The sequence below is a fragment of the Aegilops tauschii genome, chromosome 6 (assembly GCF_002575655.3).
Source record: "Aegilops tauschii subsp. strangulata cultivar AL8/78 chromosome 6, Aet v6.0, whole genome shotgun sequence".
Classification (NCBI taxonomy): domain Eukaryota; kingdom Viridiplantae; phylum Streptophyta; class Magnoliopsida; order Poales; family Poaceae; genus Aegilops; species Aegilops tauschii.
Genome location: NC_053040.3, coordinates 206,486,643 through 206,499,714, shown reverse-complemented (window position 1 = coordinate 206,499,714; position 13,072 = coordinate 206,486,643).

Here is a 13,072-nt window from a genome sequence, read left to right as displayed (position 1 = left end):
AGACCTCTGCTATTCCAAAAGATTCCTTTCATCACTCATCATAAATTTTTTTAGAAGTCCGAATCCTAGCACTCCGACGAACTGCAGAATCGGGGTAAATTTTCCGCTTCCACTTACGCTTGGGTCTACTAGGTCCAAGCTCCGGGTCCTCATAACCGGATTCAGCGGAACAAACAACTGCATTCTCTATGGGCATATCTTCGTCCTCAGACTCATGATTGGAAGGTGCTAAGTCGACACACAAATTATTGAGCACTCTAACCCCTAAAGCATCAATCTCATTGTCATTCATGGGTTTAACCGCTGCAATATTACGAATAGTTTCTAATGCACGCTCCGCCTCCAAATCTAACAAGTCGTTCACCGAATTAGAAATCTCACTATCAGTAACCCTGAGTGAAACTCCTAATTGGTTTGCATTATTTATAATCTCTTCATGAGAAAAATGCAATAAAGAGTTAGATATATTGACGGACATACCAGAAGCGATTGCAGCATCCTGAAGCTTGGCGGCCCTCATAGCGCACCGCTGCTGCATATCATCCACCTCCGGGAGCTCGTGGACGCGAGCGCTGAACCGTCTACCCGTCGAGACGGGGTCTGGGATCCCGCCAAAAGCAACGACCTCCTCCCTAGTAAAACCTCGTGCTGAATCCCTCAGAGGATCCACCGAGGATACCGGAGGAGGAAGCTGCGGGCTCCCCAGCTCCACGTCCACAGGGACGAACGGGTAGGAGTAGGCGGGGGCCGCCTGCCTGTGCCCTCCTCCCTCCCCCCAGCTGACGTAGGGGTGGCGGTTTTCCTGACCGCCGGGGAAGAAGGGAGAGCCAGGGCCACCTGCCCCAGCCCCCCCCCCAGCGCTGCAGCTGGCTCGGGAGTCCCCGCCACGCACGAGGAGGCAAGAGCCGAGGCCGCCTGCCTCGGGCTCCCATCCCCAGCTCTGGCCGACCCCACCAGGGTCGGCGTCACCACAGGAGAGAAGGCCAGGTCCTCCTGACCCATGTGACCTCCCCCATAGCCTACCATAGCCTGCGTCACCGTTGTCGCCGGCGCCAGACTACGGGAAGGAGAGGTCGAGGCCACCCGCCCCAAATTCCCCTCCCCATACCGAACCTCCACTGAGGTAGAAGGAGAAAGCTGGCCCACTTGAGGCTCCACCTCCCTAACATCTCCCACGGACGTCACCGAGAGCGGCCCCAACAAACCATCCTCCAAAGAACTAGCCACAGCATCAAACTCCAACGGCGGAAGCAGACACTCAAAGCTATCATCAGACTCCACCCTGTCACTCCATAGGCGGGGAGGAGCCGATGCTGGCTCGAAAGATCCAAACCGCAATGCATTCATAGGTACCGCCGGAGCCGAGGGAGATTCTACTCCAGAACCATCACCGGGCAACTGAGCATCCGGACTCGACCCATTAGCCCTCTCATGTCCCGCCTCATTATGCGGGTCCCCACGAGCACCGGCATCATCATCCCCCTCGTGCATATCCATAGCATCCCCGGAAACCACATCAGCAAACAGCGCCGAATCCTCAAACTCGATCTCAAGCGGAAACACCTCTCCCCGATAAAACCAGTTAACCATATCGGGGACAAAGTCGATGTCCAGAACACCCACTAAGAGCCGGGCCACCCCATGAGAGCGAGTGAAGGCCATGTCCACATCCTCCGTCTTACCAACCATCATACCCAAGCTCGCCACAACTCGAGCATCTGTCAAGGCCTCAGATGGGGCCCCTGAAAACCGCAGCCACACCTGAGTGAGCGGTTTGCCCTTAGGCTCCACCTTCTTCCACTCGTGAAACTCCAGGACGCACTGAGTACCCGGCACCTTGCACAACCCAAAACTCAACAACTTCTGCAAAATCGTCCACCGTAGGGAATTCAATCCTAAACACATTGTCCTCAATCGGAATGAGCTCCCACTGAAAATCACCTGGAGCCAGTTCCTGAAGTCGCTGCACTATTTGAGCCTCAGACACCACTTCGCGGGTCGCTTTCACAAGCCCCGTCGTCAAACTTTGAGTCTCAGCTAGAGTCTCCCTCGCCGCCGGAGACTCAAAGAACGTCAGCTCGGCACAGTATACTCCGTACATCATGAGAGCAGGAGCCTGATCACGCAAAACTGGGCAATCCCCCATAATATGAGCCATCTTACCACAAGAGTAGTAACAAATAACAAATACTTGCAACCCTATGCGTAAGAGGGGTTCTCAATCCCTCCTCAGTATTGAGATAGATAGTATTGAGATAGATAAAACTGTATAGGATTGGATAAATAGATCTAGCAAAAACAAAATAAAATAAAGAAAGAAAAAATGCAGCAAGGTATTTTGTGTTGGCCTTGCCCCAGGGAAGAAGGGACACACACGCACAGTAGAGGTAGAAGAACACACACGCAGACTTGGCACGCACACATCTTGTGCCTTTTCTTGTATTTCTTCTCGCTTTCACCAGATCCGATTACATGGCTTAAATAGCCGGACATTCACGGCTAAAACGCAGCCACTAACCCATTACTAACTACCATGCACACACGCACCCACTACTTGCACCCATGCATGCACACACAACGGTCCAGCCACACACATCGGCTTAGATCCGATTACTACTCCACTTAGCTAGCTACACACGTACATGTTTGAGTCACTTGCAAGTCTACACAGATAACAAACTAGGAGCTCACTTTGCGCATGCCACAACTACTACGCCCACTTCTTTCTCCATATCTATCTGCTACGCGATTTGGCCGCTCGGACTCCGCGAAACATAATGCATGCAGCTAACTAATACAACCTAATTAGCTTTGCCTTGTGCACCAGAACACAACTCTGCGTGCACATACGGCCGCAGCTTTGACGACATGCATTACTTATGAAACAAACATGATCTGATCCTATGAACTTAATACCAATAACAAGATTAGTTTCAACAATCACCTCCCTAATCTTGTTATGCTTTATTCTTCTCTAGAAGCCTATACGCCTTCACCATCTTCGTCGCCGACAACACACCTTGTCGACGACACCGACGTTGATGGCGAACTCCTTGCCGCTGGTGGCAAAACTTACCGGGCAGCATGTCCTCCATCGATCGTGACGTAGCTTGACCTTGACGGAGAAGCGGACCTCCACACACAAGGGCCTCGCGGCAGCCGCGCCGCGTAGAATGCCGCCCACGCCGTATGGGTGAGGTTGAGCCCCTCCGGCGACCCGGCAAGCGTGACGGAGTGCGCGATCCTTCTCCGGCCATGGCTCTGATACCAAGTGTTGACTTTGCCCAGGAGGAGGAAGAAGACTCACACACACAAGCTCGAGGAAGAAGAAGATACACACACTTTGGCACACGCACATAGTGCCTTTTCTCTTGTATTTCCCTTCTCACACATACATGATGCAGATACATGGCTTAAATAGCCGGACACTCACGGCTAAAATGCAGCCACTAACCCATTACTAACTACTATGCACACACGCACCCACTACTTGCATCCATGCATGCACACACAATGGTCCAGCCACACACATCGGCTTAGATCCGATTACTACTCCACTTAGCTAGCTACACACGTACATGTTTGAGTCACTTGCAAGTCTACACAGATAACAAACTAGGAGCTCACTTTGCGCATGCCACAACTACCACGCCCACTTCTTTCTCCATATCTATCTGCTACGCGATTTGGCCGCTCGGACTCCGCGGAACATAATGCATGCAGCTAACTAATACAACCTAATTAGCTTTGCCTTGTGCACCAAAACACAACTCTGCGTGCACATACGGCCGCAGCTTTGACGACATGCATTACTTATGAAACAAACATGATCTGATCCTATGAACTTAATACCGATAACGAGATTAGTTTCAACATTTTGGGGTTTTTGAAATAATAGATCTAACAACAATATGATATAAAATAGACCTGGGGGCTGTAGATTTCACTAGTGGCTTCTTTCAATAAAATAGCATACGGTGTGTAAACAAATTAATGTTGAGCAATTGATAGAAGAGCAAATAATTATGACGATATCCAAGGCAATGATCATGTATATAGGCATCGCGTCCAAGATTAGTAGACCGACTCCTGCCTGCATCTACTACTATTACTCCACACATCGACCACTATCCAGCGTGCATCTAGTGCATTAAGTGTTGGGGAACGTAGTAATTTCAAAAAAAATCCTACGCACACGCAAGATCATGGTGATGCATAGTAACGAGAGGGAGAGTGTGTCCACGTACCCTCGTAGACCGAAAGCGGAAGCGTTAGCACAACGCAGTTGATGTAGTTGTACGTCTTCACGATCCGACCGATCAAGTACCGAACGCACGGCACCTCCGAGTTCAGCACACGTTCAACTCGATGACGTCCCTCGAACTCCGATCCAGCCGAGCTTTGAGGGAGAGTTCCGTTAGCATGACGGCGTGGTGACGATGATGATGTTCTACCGACGTAGGGCTTCGCCTAAGCACCGCTACGATATGACCGAGGTGGATTATGGTGGAGGGGGGCACCACACACGGCTAAGAGATCCAAGGGATCAATTGTTGTGTCTCTAGGGGGTGCCTCCCTCCCCGTATATAAAGGAGTGGAGGAGGGGGAGGGGGCCGGCCACCCTTGGCGCGCCCCATGAGGAGTCCTACTCCCACCGGGAGTAGGACTCCCCCCTTCCATGTTGGAGTAGGAGAGGAGAGGGAAGGAGAGAGAGGGGGAAAGGAAAGGGGGGCGCCGCCCCCCCTCCTTGTCCAATTCAGACTTGGGGGAGGGGCGCGCGGCTGCCCCTTGGCCGCCTCTCCTCTTACACCACTTGGGCTCATGAGGCCCAATAACCTCCGGGGGGGGGGTTCCGGTAACCCCCCGGTACTCCGGTATATATCCGATAACCCCGGGAACCATTCCGGTGTCCGAATATAGTCGTCCAATATATCAATCTTCATGTCTCGACCATTTCGAGACTCCTCGTCATGTCCGTGATCACATCCGGGACTCCGAACTACCTTCGGTACATCAAAACACATAAACTTATAATATAACCGTCATCGAACTTTAAGCGTGCGGACCCTACGGGTTCGAGAACTATGTAGACATGACCGAGACATGTCTCCGGTCAATAACCAATAACGGAACCTGGATGCTCATATTGGCTCCCACATATTCTATGAAGATCTTTATCGGTCAAACCGCATAACAACATACGTTGTTCCCTTTGTCATCGGTATGTTACTTGCCCGAGATTCGATCGTCGGTATCTCAATACCTAGTTCAATCTCATTACCGGCAAGTCTCTTTACTCGTTCCGTAATACATCATCCCGCAACTAACTCATTAGTTGCAATGCTTGCAAGGCTTAAGTGATGTGTATTACCGAGTGGGCCCAGAGATACCTCTCCGACAATCGGAGTGACAAATCCTAATCTCGAAATACGCCAACCCAAGAAGTACCTTCGGAGACACCTGTAGAGCACCTTTATAATCACCCAGTTACGTTGTGACGTTTGGTAGCACACAAAGTGTTCCTCCGGTAAACGGGAGTTGCATAATCTCATAGTCATAGGAACATGTATAAGTCATGAAGAAAGCAATAGCAACATACTTAAACGATCAAGTGCTAAGCTAACGGAATGGGTCAAGTCAATCACATCATTCTCCTAATGATGTGATCCTGTTAATCAAATGACAACTCTTTGTCTATGGCTAGGAAACATAACCATCTTTGATTACCGAGCTAGTCAAGTAGAGGCATACTAGTGACACTCCGTTTGTCTATCTATTCACACATGTATCATGTTTTCGGTTAATACAATTCTAGCATGAATAATAAACATTTATCATGATATAAGGAAATAAATAATAACTTTATTATTGCCTCTAGGGCATATTTCCTTTAGTCTCCCACTTGCACTAGAGTCAATAATCTAGATTACACAGTAATGATTCTAACACCCATGGAGCCTTGGTGCTGATCATGTTTTGCTCGTGGAAGAGGCTTAGTCAACGGGTCTGCAACATTCAGATCCGTATGTATCTTGCAAATCTCTATGTCTCCCACCTGGACTTGATCCCGGATGGAGTTGATGCGTCTCTTGATGTGCTTGGTTCTTTTGTGAAATCTGGATTCCTTTGCCAAAGCAATTGCACCAGTATTGTCACAAAAGATTTTCATTGGACCCGATGCACTAGGTATGACACCTAGATCGGATATGAACTCCTTCATCCAGACTCCTTCATTTGCTGCTTCCGAAGCAGCTATGTACTCCGCTCTACATGTAGATCCCGCTACGACGCTTTGTTTAGAACTGCACCAACTGACAGCTCCACCGTTCAATAAAAACACGTATCCGGTTTGCTATTTAGAATCGTCCGGATCAGTGTCAAAGCTTGCATCGACGTAACCATTTACGACGAGCTCTTTGTCACCTCCATAAATGAGAAACATATCCTTAGTACTTTTCAGGTATTTTAGGATGTTCTTGACCGTTGTCCAGTGATCCACTCCTGAATTACTTTGGTACCTCCTTGCTAAACTAATAGCAAGGCACACATCAGGTCTGGTACACATCATTGCATACATGATAGAGCCTATGGCTGAAGCATAGGGAACATCTTTCATTTTCTCTCTATCTTCTGCAGTGGTCGGGCATTGAGTCTTACTCAACTTCACACCTTGTAACACAGGCAAGAACCCTTTCTTTGCTTGATCCATTTTGAACTTCTTCAAAACTTTGTCAAGGTATGTGCTTTGTGAAAGTCCAATTAAGCGTCTTGATCTATCTCTATAGATCTTGATGCCCAATATATAAGCAGCTTCACCGAGGTCCTTCATTGAAAAACTCTTATTCAAATATCCTTTTATGCTATCCAGAAATTCTATATCATTTCCAATCAACAATATGTCATCCACATATAATATCAGAAATGCTACAAAGCTCCCACTCACTTTCTTGTAAATACAGGCTTCTCCAAAAGTCTGTATAAAACCATATGCTTTGATCACACTATCAAAACGTTTATTCCAACTCCGAGAGGCTTGCACCAGTCCATAAATGGATCGCTGGAGCTTGCACACTTTGTTAGTTCCCTTTGGATCGACAAAACCTTCCGGTTGCATCATATACAACTCTTCTTCCAGAAATCCATTCGGGAATGCAGTTTTGACATTCATTTGTCAAATTTCATAATCATAAAATGCAGCAATTGCTAACATGATTCGGACAGACTTAAGCATCACTACGGGTGAGAAGGTCACATCGTAGTCAATCCCTTGAACTTGTCGAAAACCTTTTGCAACAAGTCGAGCTTTATAGACAGTAACATTACCGTCAGCGTCAGTCTTCTTCTTGAAGATCCATTTATTCTTGATGGCTTGCCGATCATCGGGCAAGTCAACCAAAGTCCATACTTTGTTCTCATACATGGATCCCATCTCAGATTTCATGGCCTCAAGCCATTTTGCGGAATCTGGGCTCACCATCGCTTCTTCATAGTTCGTAGGTTCGTCATGGTCTAGTAATATAACCTCTAGAACAGGATTACCATACCACTCTGGTGCGGATCTTACTCTGGTTGACCTACGAGGTTCAGTAACAACTTGATCTGAAGTTTCATGATCATCATCATTAACTTCCTCACTAATTGGTGTAGACATCACAGGAACCGGTTTCTATGATGAACTATTTTCCAATAAGGGAGTAGGTACTGTTACCTCATCAAGTTCTACTTTCCTCCCACTCACTTCTTTCGAGAGAAACTCCTTCTCTGGAAAGGATCCATTCTTAGCAACAAATGTCTTGCCTTCGGATCTGTGATAGAAGGTGTACCCAACAGTTTCCTTTGGGTATCCTATGAAGACACATTTTTCCGATTTGGGTTCGAGCTTATCAGGTTGAAGCTTTTTCACATAGCATCGCAGCCCCAAACTTTAAGAAACGACAACTTTGGTTTCTTGCCAAACCACAGTTCATAAGGCGTCGTCTCAACAGATTTTGATGGTGCCCTATTTAACGTGAATGCGGTCGTCTCTAAAGCATAACCCCAAAACGATAGCGGTAAATCAGTAAGAAACATCATAGATCGCACCATATCTAGTAAAGTACGATTACGATGTTCGGACACACCATTACGCTGTGGTGTTCCGGGTGGCGTGAGTTGCGAAACTATTCCGCATTGTTTCAAATTTAGACCAAACTCGTAACTCAAATATTCTCCTCCACGATCAGATCGCAGAAACTTTATTTTCTTGTTACGATGATTTTCAACTTCACTCTGAAATTCTTTGAACTTTTCAAATGTTTCAGACTTATGTTTCATTAAGTAGATATACCCATATCTGCTTAAATCATCTGTGAAGGTGAGAAAATAATGATACCCGCCGCGAGCCTCAACATTCATTGGACCACATACATCAGTATGTATGATCTCCAACAAATCAGTTGCTCGCTCCATAGTTCCGGAGAACGGCGTTTTAGTCATCTTGCCCATGAGGCATGGTTCGCAAGTACCAAGTGATTCATAATCAAGTGATTCCAAAAGTCCATCAGTATGGAGTTTCTTCATGCGCTTTACACCAATAAGACCCAAACGGCAGTGCCACAAATAAGTTGCACTATCATTATCAACTCTACATCTTTTGGCTTCAACATTATGAATATGTGTATCACTACTATCGAGATTCATCAAAAATAGACCACTCTTCAAGGGTGCATGACCATAAAAGATATTACTCGTATAAATAGAACAACCATTATTCTCTGATTTAAATGAATAACCGTCTCGCATCAAACAAGATCCAGATATAATGTTCATGCTTAACGCTGGCACCAAATAACAATTATTTAGGTCTAATACTAATCCCGAAGGTAGATGTAGAGGTAGCATGCCGACGGTGATCACATCGACTTTGGAACCGTTTCCCACGCGCATCGTCACCTCGTCCTTAGCCAGTGTCCGCTTAATCCGTAGTCCCTGTTTCGAGTTGCAAATATTAGCAACAGAACCAGTATCAAATACCCAGGTGCTACTGCGAGCTCTGGTAAGGTACACATCAATAACATGTATATCACATATACCTTTGTTCACCTTGCCATCCTTCTTATCCGCCAAATACTTGGGGCAGTTCCGCTTCCAGTGACCAGTCTGCTTGTAGTAGAAGCACTCAGTCTCATGCTTAGGTCCAGACTTGGGTTTCTTCTCCTGAGCAGCAACTTGTTTGCCGTTCTTCTTGAAGTTCCCCTTCTTCTCCCCTTTGCCCTTTTTCTTGAAACTGGTGGTCTTATTGACCATCAACACTTGATGCTCTTTCTTGATTTCTACCTCCGCAGCCTTTAGCATTGCGAAGAGCTCGGGAATCGTCTTATCCATCCCTTGCATGTTATAGTTCATCACGAAGCTCTTGTAGCTTGGTGGCAGTGATTGAAGAATTCTGTCAATGACTCTATCATCCGGAAGATTAACTCCCAGTTGAATCAAGTGATTGTTATACCCAGACATTCTGAGTATATGCTCACTGACAGAACTATTCTCCTCCATCTTGCAGCTGTAGAACTTATTGGAGACTTCATATCTCTTAATCCGGGCATTTGCTTGAAATATTAACTTCAACTCCTGGAACATCTCATATGCTCCATGACGTTCAAAACGTCGTTGAAGTCCCGGTTCTAAGCCATAAAGCATGGTACACTGAACTATCGAGTAGTCATCAGCTTTGCTCTGCCAGACGTTCATAACATCTGGTGTTGCTCCTGCAGCAGGTTTGGCACCTAGCGGTGCTTCCAGGACGTAATTCTTCTGTGCAGCAATGAGGATAATCCTCAAGTTACGGACCCAGTCCGTGTAATTGCTACCATCATCTTTCAACTTTGCTTTCTCAAGGAACGCATTAAAATTCAACGGAACAACAGCACGAGCCATCTATCTACAACAAACATAGACATGCAAAATACTATCAGGTACTAAGTTCATGATAAATTTAAGTTCAGTTAATCATATTACTTAAGAACTCCCACTTACATAGACATCCCTCTAATCATCTAAGTGATCATGTGATCCAATTCAACTAAACCATAACCGATCATCACGTGAAATGGTGTAGTTTTCAATGGTGAACATCACTATGTTGATCATATCTACCATATGATTCACGCTCGACCTTTCGGTCTCAGTGTTCTGAGGCCATATCTGCATATGCTAGGCTCGTCAAGTTTAACCTGAGTATTCTGCGTGTGCAAAACTGGCTTGCACCCGTTGTAGATGGACGTAGAGCTTATCACACCCGATCATCACGTGGTGTCTGGGCACGACGAACTTTGGCAACGGTGCATACTCAGGGAGAACACTTTTATCTTGAAATTTAGTGAGAGATCATCTTATAATGCTACCGTCAATCAAAGCAAGATAAGATGCATAAAAGATAAACATCACATGCAATCAATATAAGTGATATGATATGGCCATCATCATCTTGTGCTTGTGATCTCCATCTCCGAAGCACCGTCATGATCACCATCGTCACCGGCGCGACACCTTGATCTCCATCGTAGCATCATTGTCGTCTCGCCAACTATTGCTTCTACGACTATCGCTACCGCTTAGTGATAAAGTAAAGCAATTACAGGGCGATTGCATTGCATACAATAAAGCGACAACCATATGGCTCATGCCAGTTGCCGATAACTCGGTTACAAAACATGATCATCTCATACAATAAAATATAGCATTATGCCTTGACCATATCACATCACAACATGCCCTGCAAAAATAAGTTAGACGTCCTCTACTTTGTTGTTGCAAGTTTTACGTGGCTGCTACGGGCTGAGCAAGAACCGTTCTTACCTACGCATCAAAACCACAACGATAGTTCGTCAAGTTAGTGCTGTTTTAACCTTCTCAAGGACCGGGCGTAGCCACACTCGGTTCAACTAAAGTTGGAGAAACTGACACCCGCCAGCCACCTGTGTGCAAAGCACGTCGGTAGAACCAGTCTCGCGTAAGCGTACGCGTAATGTCGGTACGGGCCGCTTCATCCAACAATACCGCCGAACCAAAGTGTGATATGCTGGTAAGCAGTATGACTTGTATCGCCCACAACTCACTTGTGATCTACTCATGCATATAACATCAACGCATAAAACCAGGCTCTGATACCACTGTTGGGGAACGTAGTCATTTAAAAAAAATTCCTATGCACACGCAAGATCATGGTGATGCATAGTAATGAGAGGGGAGAGTGTGTCCACGTACCCTCGTAGACCGAAAGCGGAAGCGTTAGCACAACGCGGTTGATGTAGTCGTACGTCTTCACGATCCGACCGATCAAGTACCGAACGCACGGCACCTCCGAGTTCAGCATACGTTCAACTCGATGACGTCCCTCGAACTCCGATCCAGCTGAGCTTTGTGGGAGAGTTCCGTCAGCACGACGGCGTGGTGACGATGATGATGTTCTACCGACGCAGGGCTTCGCCTAAGCACCGCTACGATATGACCGAGGTGGATTATGGTGGAGGGGGGCACCGCACACGGCTAAGAGATCCAAGGGATCAATTGTTGTGTCTCTAGGGGGTGCCTCCCTCCCCGTATATAAAGGAGTGGAGGAGGGGGAGGGGGCCGGCCACCCTTGGCGCGCCCCATGAGGAGTCCTACTCCCACCGGGAGTAGGACTCCCCCACTTCCATGTTGGAGTAGGAGAGGAGAGGGAAGGAGAGAGAGGGGGAAAGGAAAGGGGGGGCGCCGCCCCCGTCCTTGTCCAATTCGGACTTGGGGGGGGGGGGGGGAGGGGCGCGCGACTACCCCTTGGCCGCCTCTCCTCTTCCACCACTTGGGCCCATGAGGCCCAATAACCTCCGGGGGATTCCGGTAACCCCCCGGTACTCCGAAATATATCCGATAACCCCCGGAACCATTCCGGTGTCCGAATATAGTCGTCCAATATATCAATCTTCATGTCTCGACCATTTCGAGACTCCTCGTCATGTCCGTGATCACATCCGGGACTCCGAACTACCTTCGGTACATCAAAACACATAAACTCATAATATAACCGTCATCGAACTTTAAGCGTGCGGACCCTACGGGTTCGAGAACTATGTAGACATGACCGAGACATGTCTCCGGTCAATAACCAATAGTGGGACCTGGATGCTCATATTGGCTCCCACATATTCTACGAAGATCTTTATCGGTCAAACCTCATAACAACATATGTTGTTCCCTTTGTCATCGGTATGTTACTTGCCCGAGATTCGATCGTCGGTATCTCAATACCTAGTTCAATCTCGTTACCGGCAAGTCTCTTTACTCGTTCCGTAATACATCATCCCGCAACTAACTCATTATTTGCAATGCTTGCAAGGCTTAAGTGATGTGTATTACCGAGTGGGCCCAGAGATACCTCTCCGACAATCGGAGTGAAAAATCCTAATCTCGAAATACGCCAACCCAAGAAGTACCTTCGGAGACACCTGTAGAGCACCTTTATAATCACCCAATTACGTTGTGACGTTTGGTAGCACACAAAGTGTTCCTCCGGTAAACGGGAGTTGCATAATCTCATAGTCATAGGAACATGTATAAGTCATGAAGAAAGCAATAGCAACATACTTAAACGATCAAGTGCTAAGCTAACGGAATGGGTCAAGTCAATCACATCATTCTCCTAATGATGTGATCCCGTTAATCAAATGACAACTCTTTGTCTATGGCTAGGAAACATAACCATCTTTGATTACCGAGCTAGTCAAGTAGAGGCATACTAGTGACACTCTGTTTGTCTATGTATTCACACATGTATCATGTTTCCGGTTAATACAATTCTAGCATGAATAATAAACATTCATCATGATATAAGGAAATAAATAATAACTTTATTATTGCCTCTAGGGCATATTTCCTTCATTAAGTTCATGGAGAAACGGAGTAATGCGATAAGAACAATGACATCATGTAGACAAGATCTATTCATGTAGGAATAGACCCCATCTTTTTATCCTTAATAGCAACGATACATGCGTGCTTCGCTACCCCTTTTGTCACTGGGTGAGGACGCCGCAAGATCGAACCCATCACAAAGCAC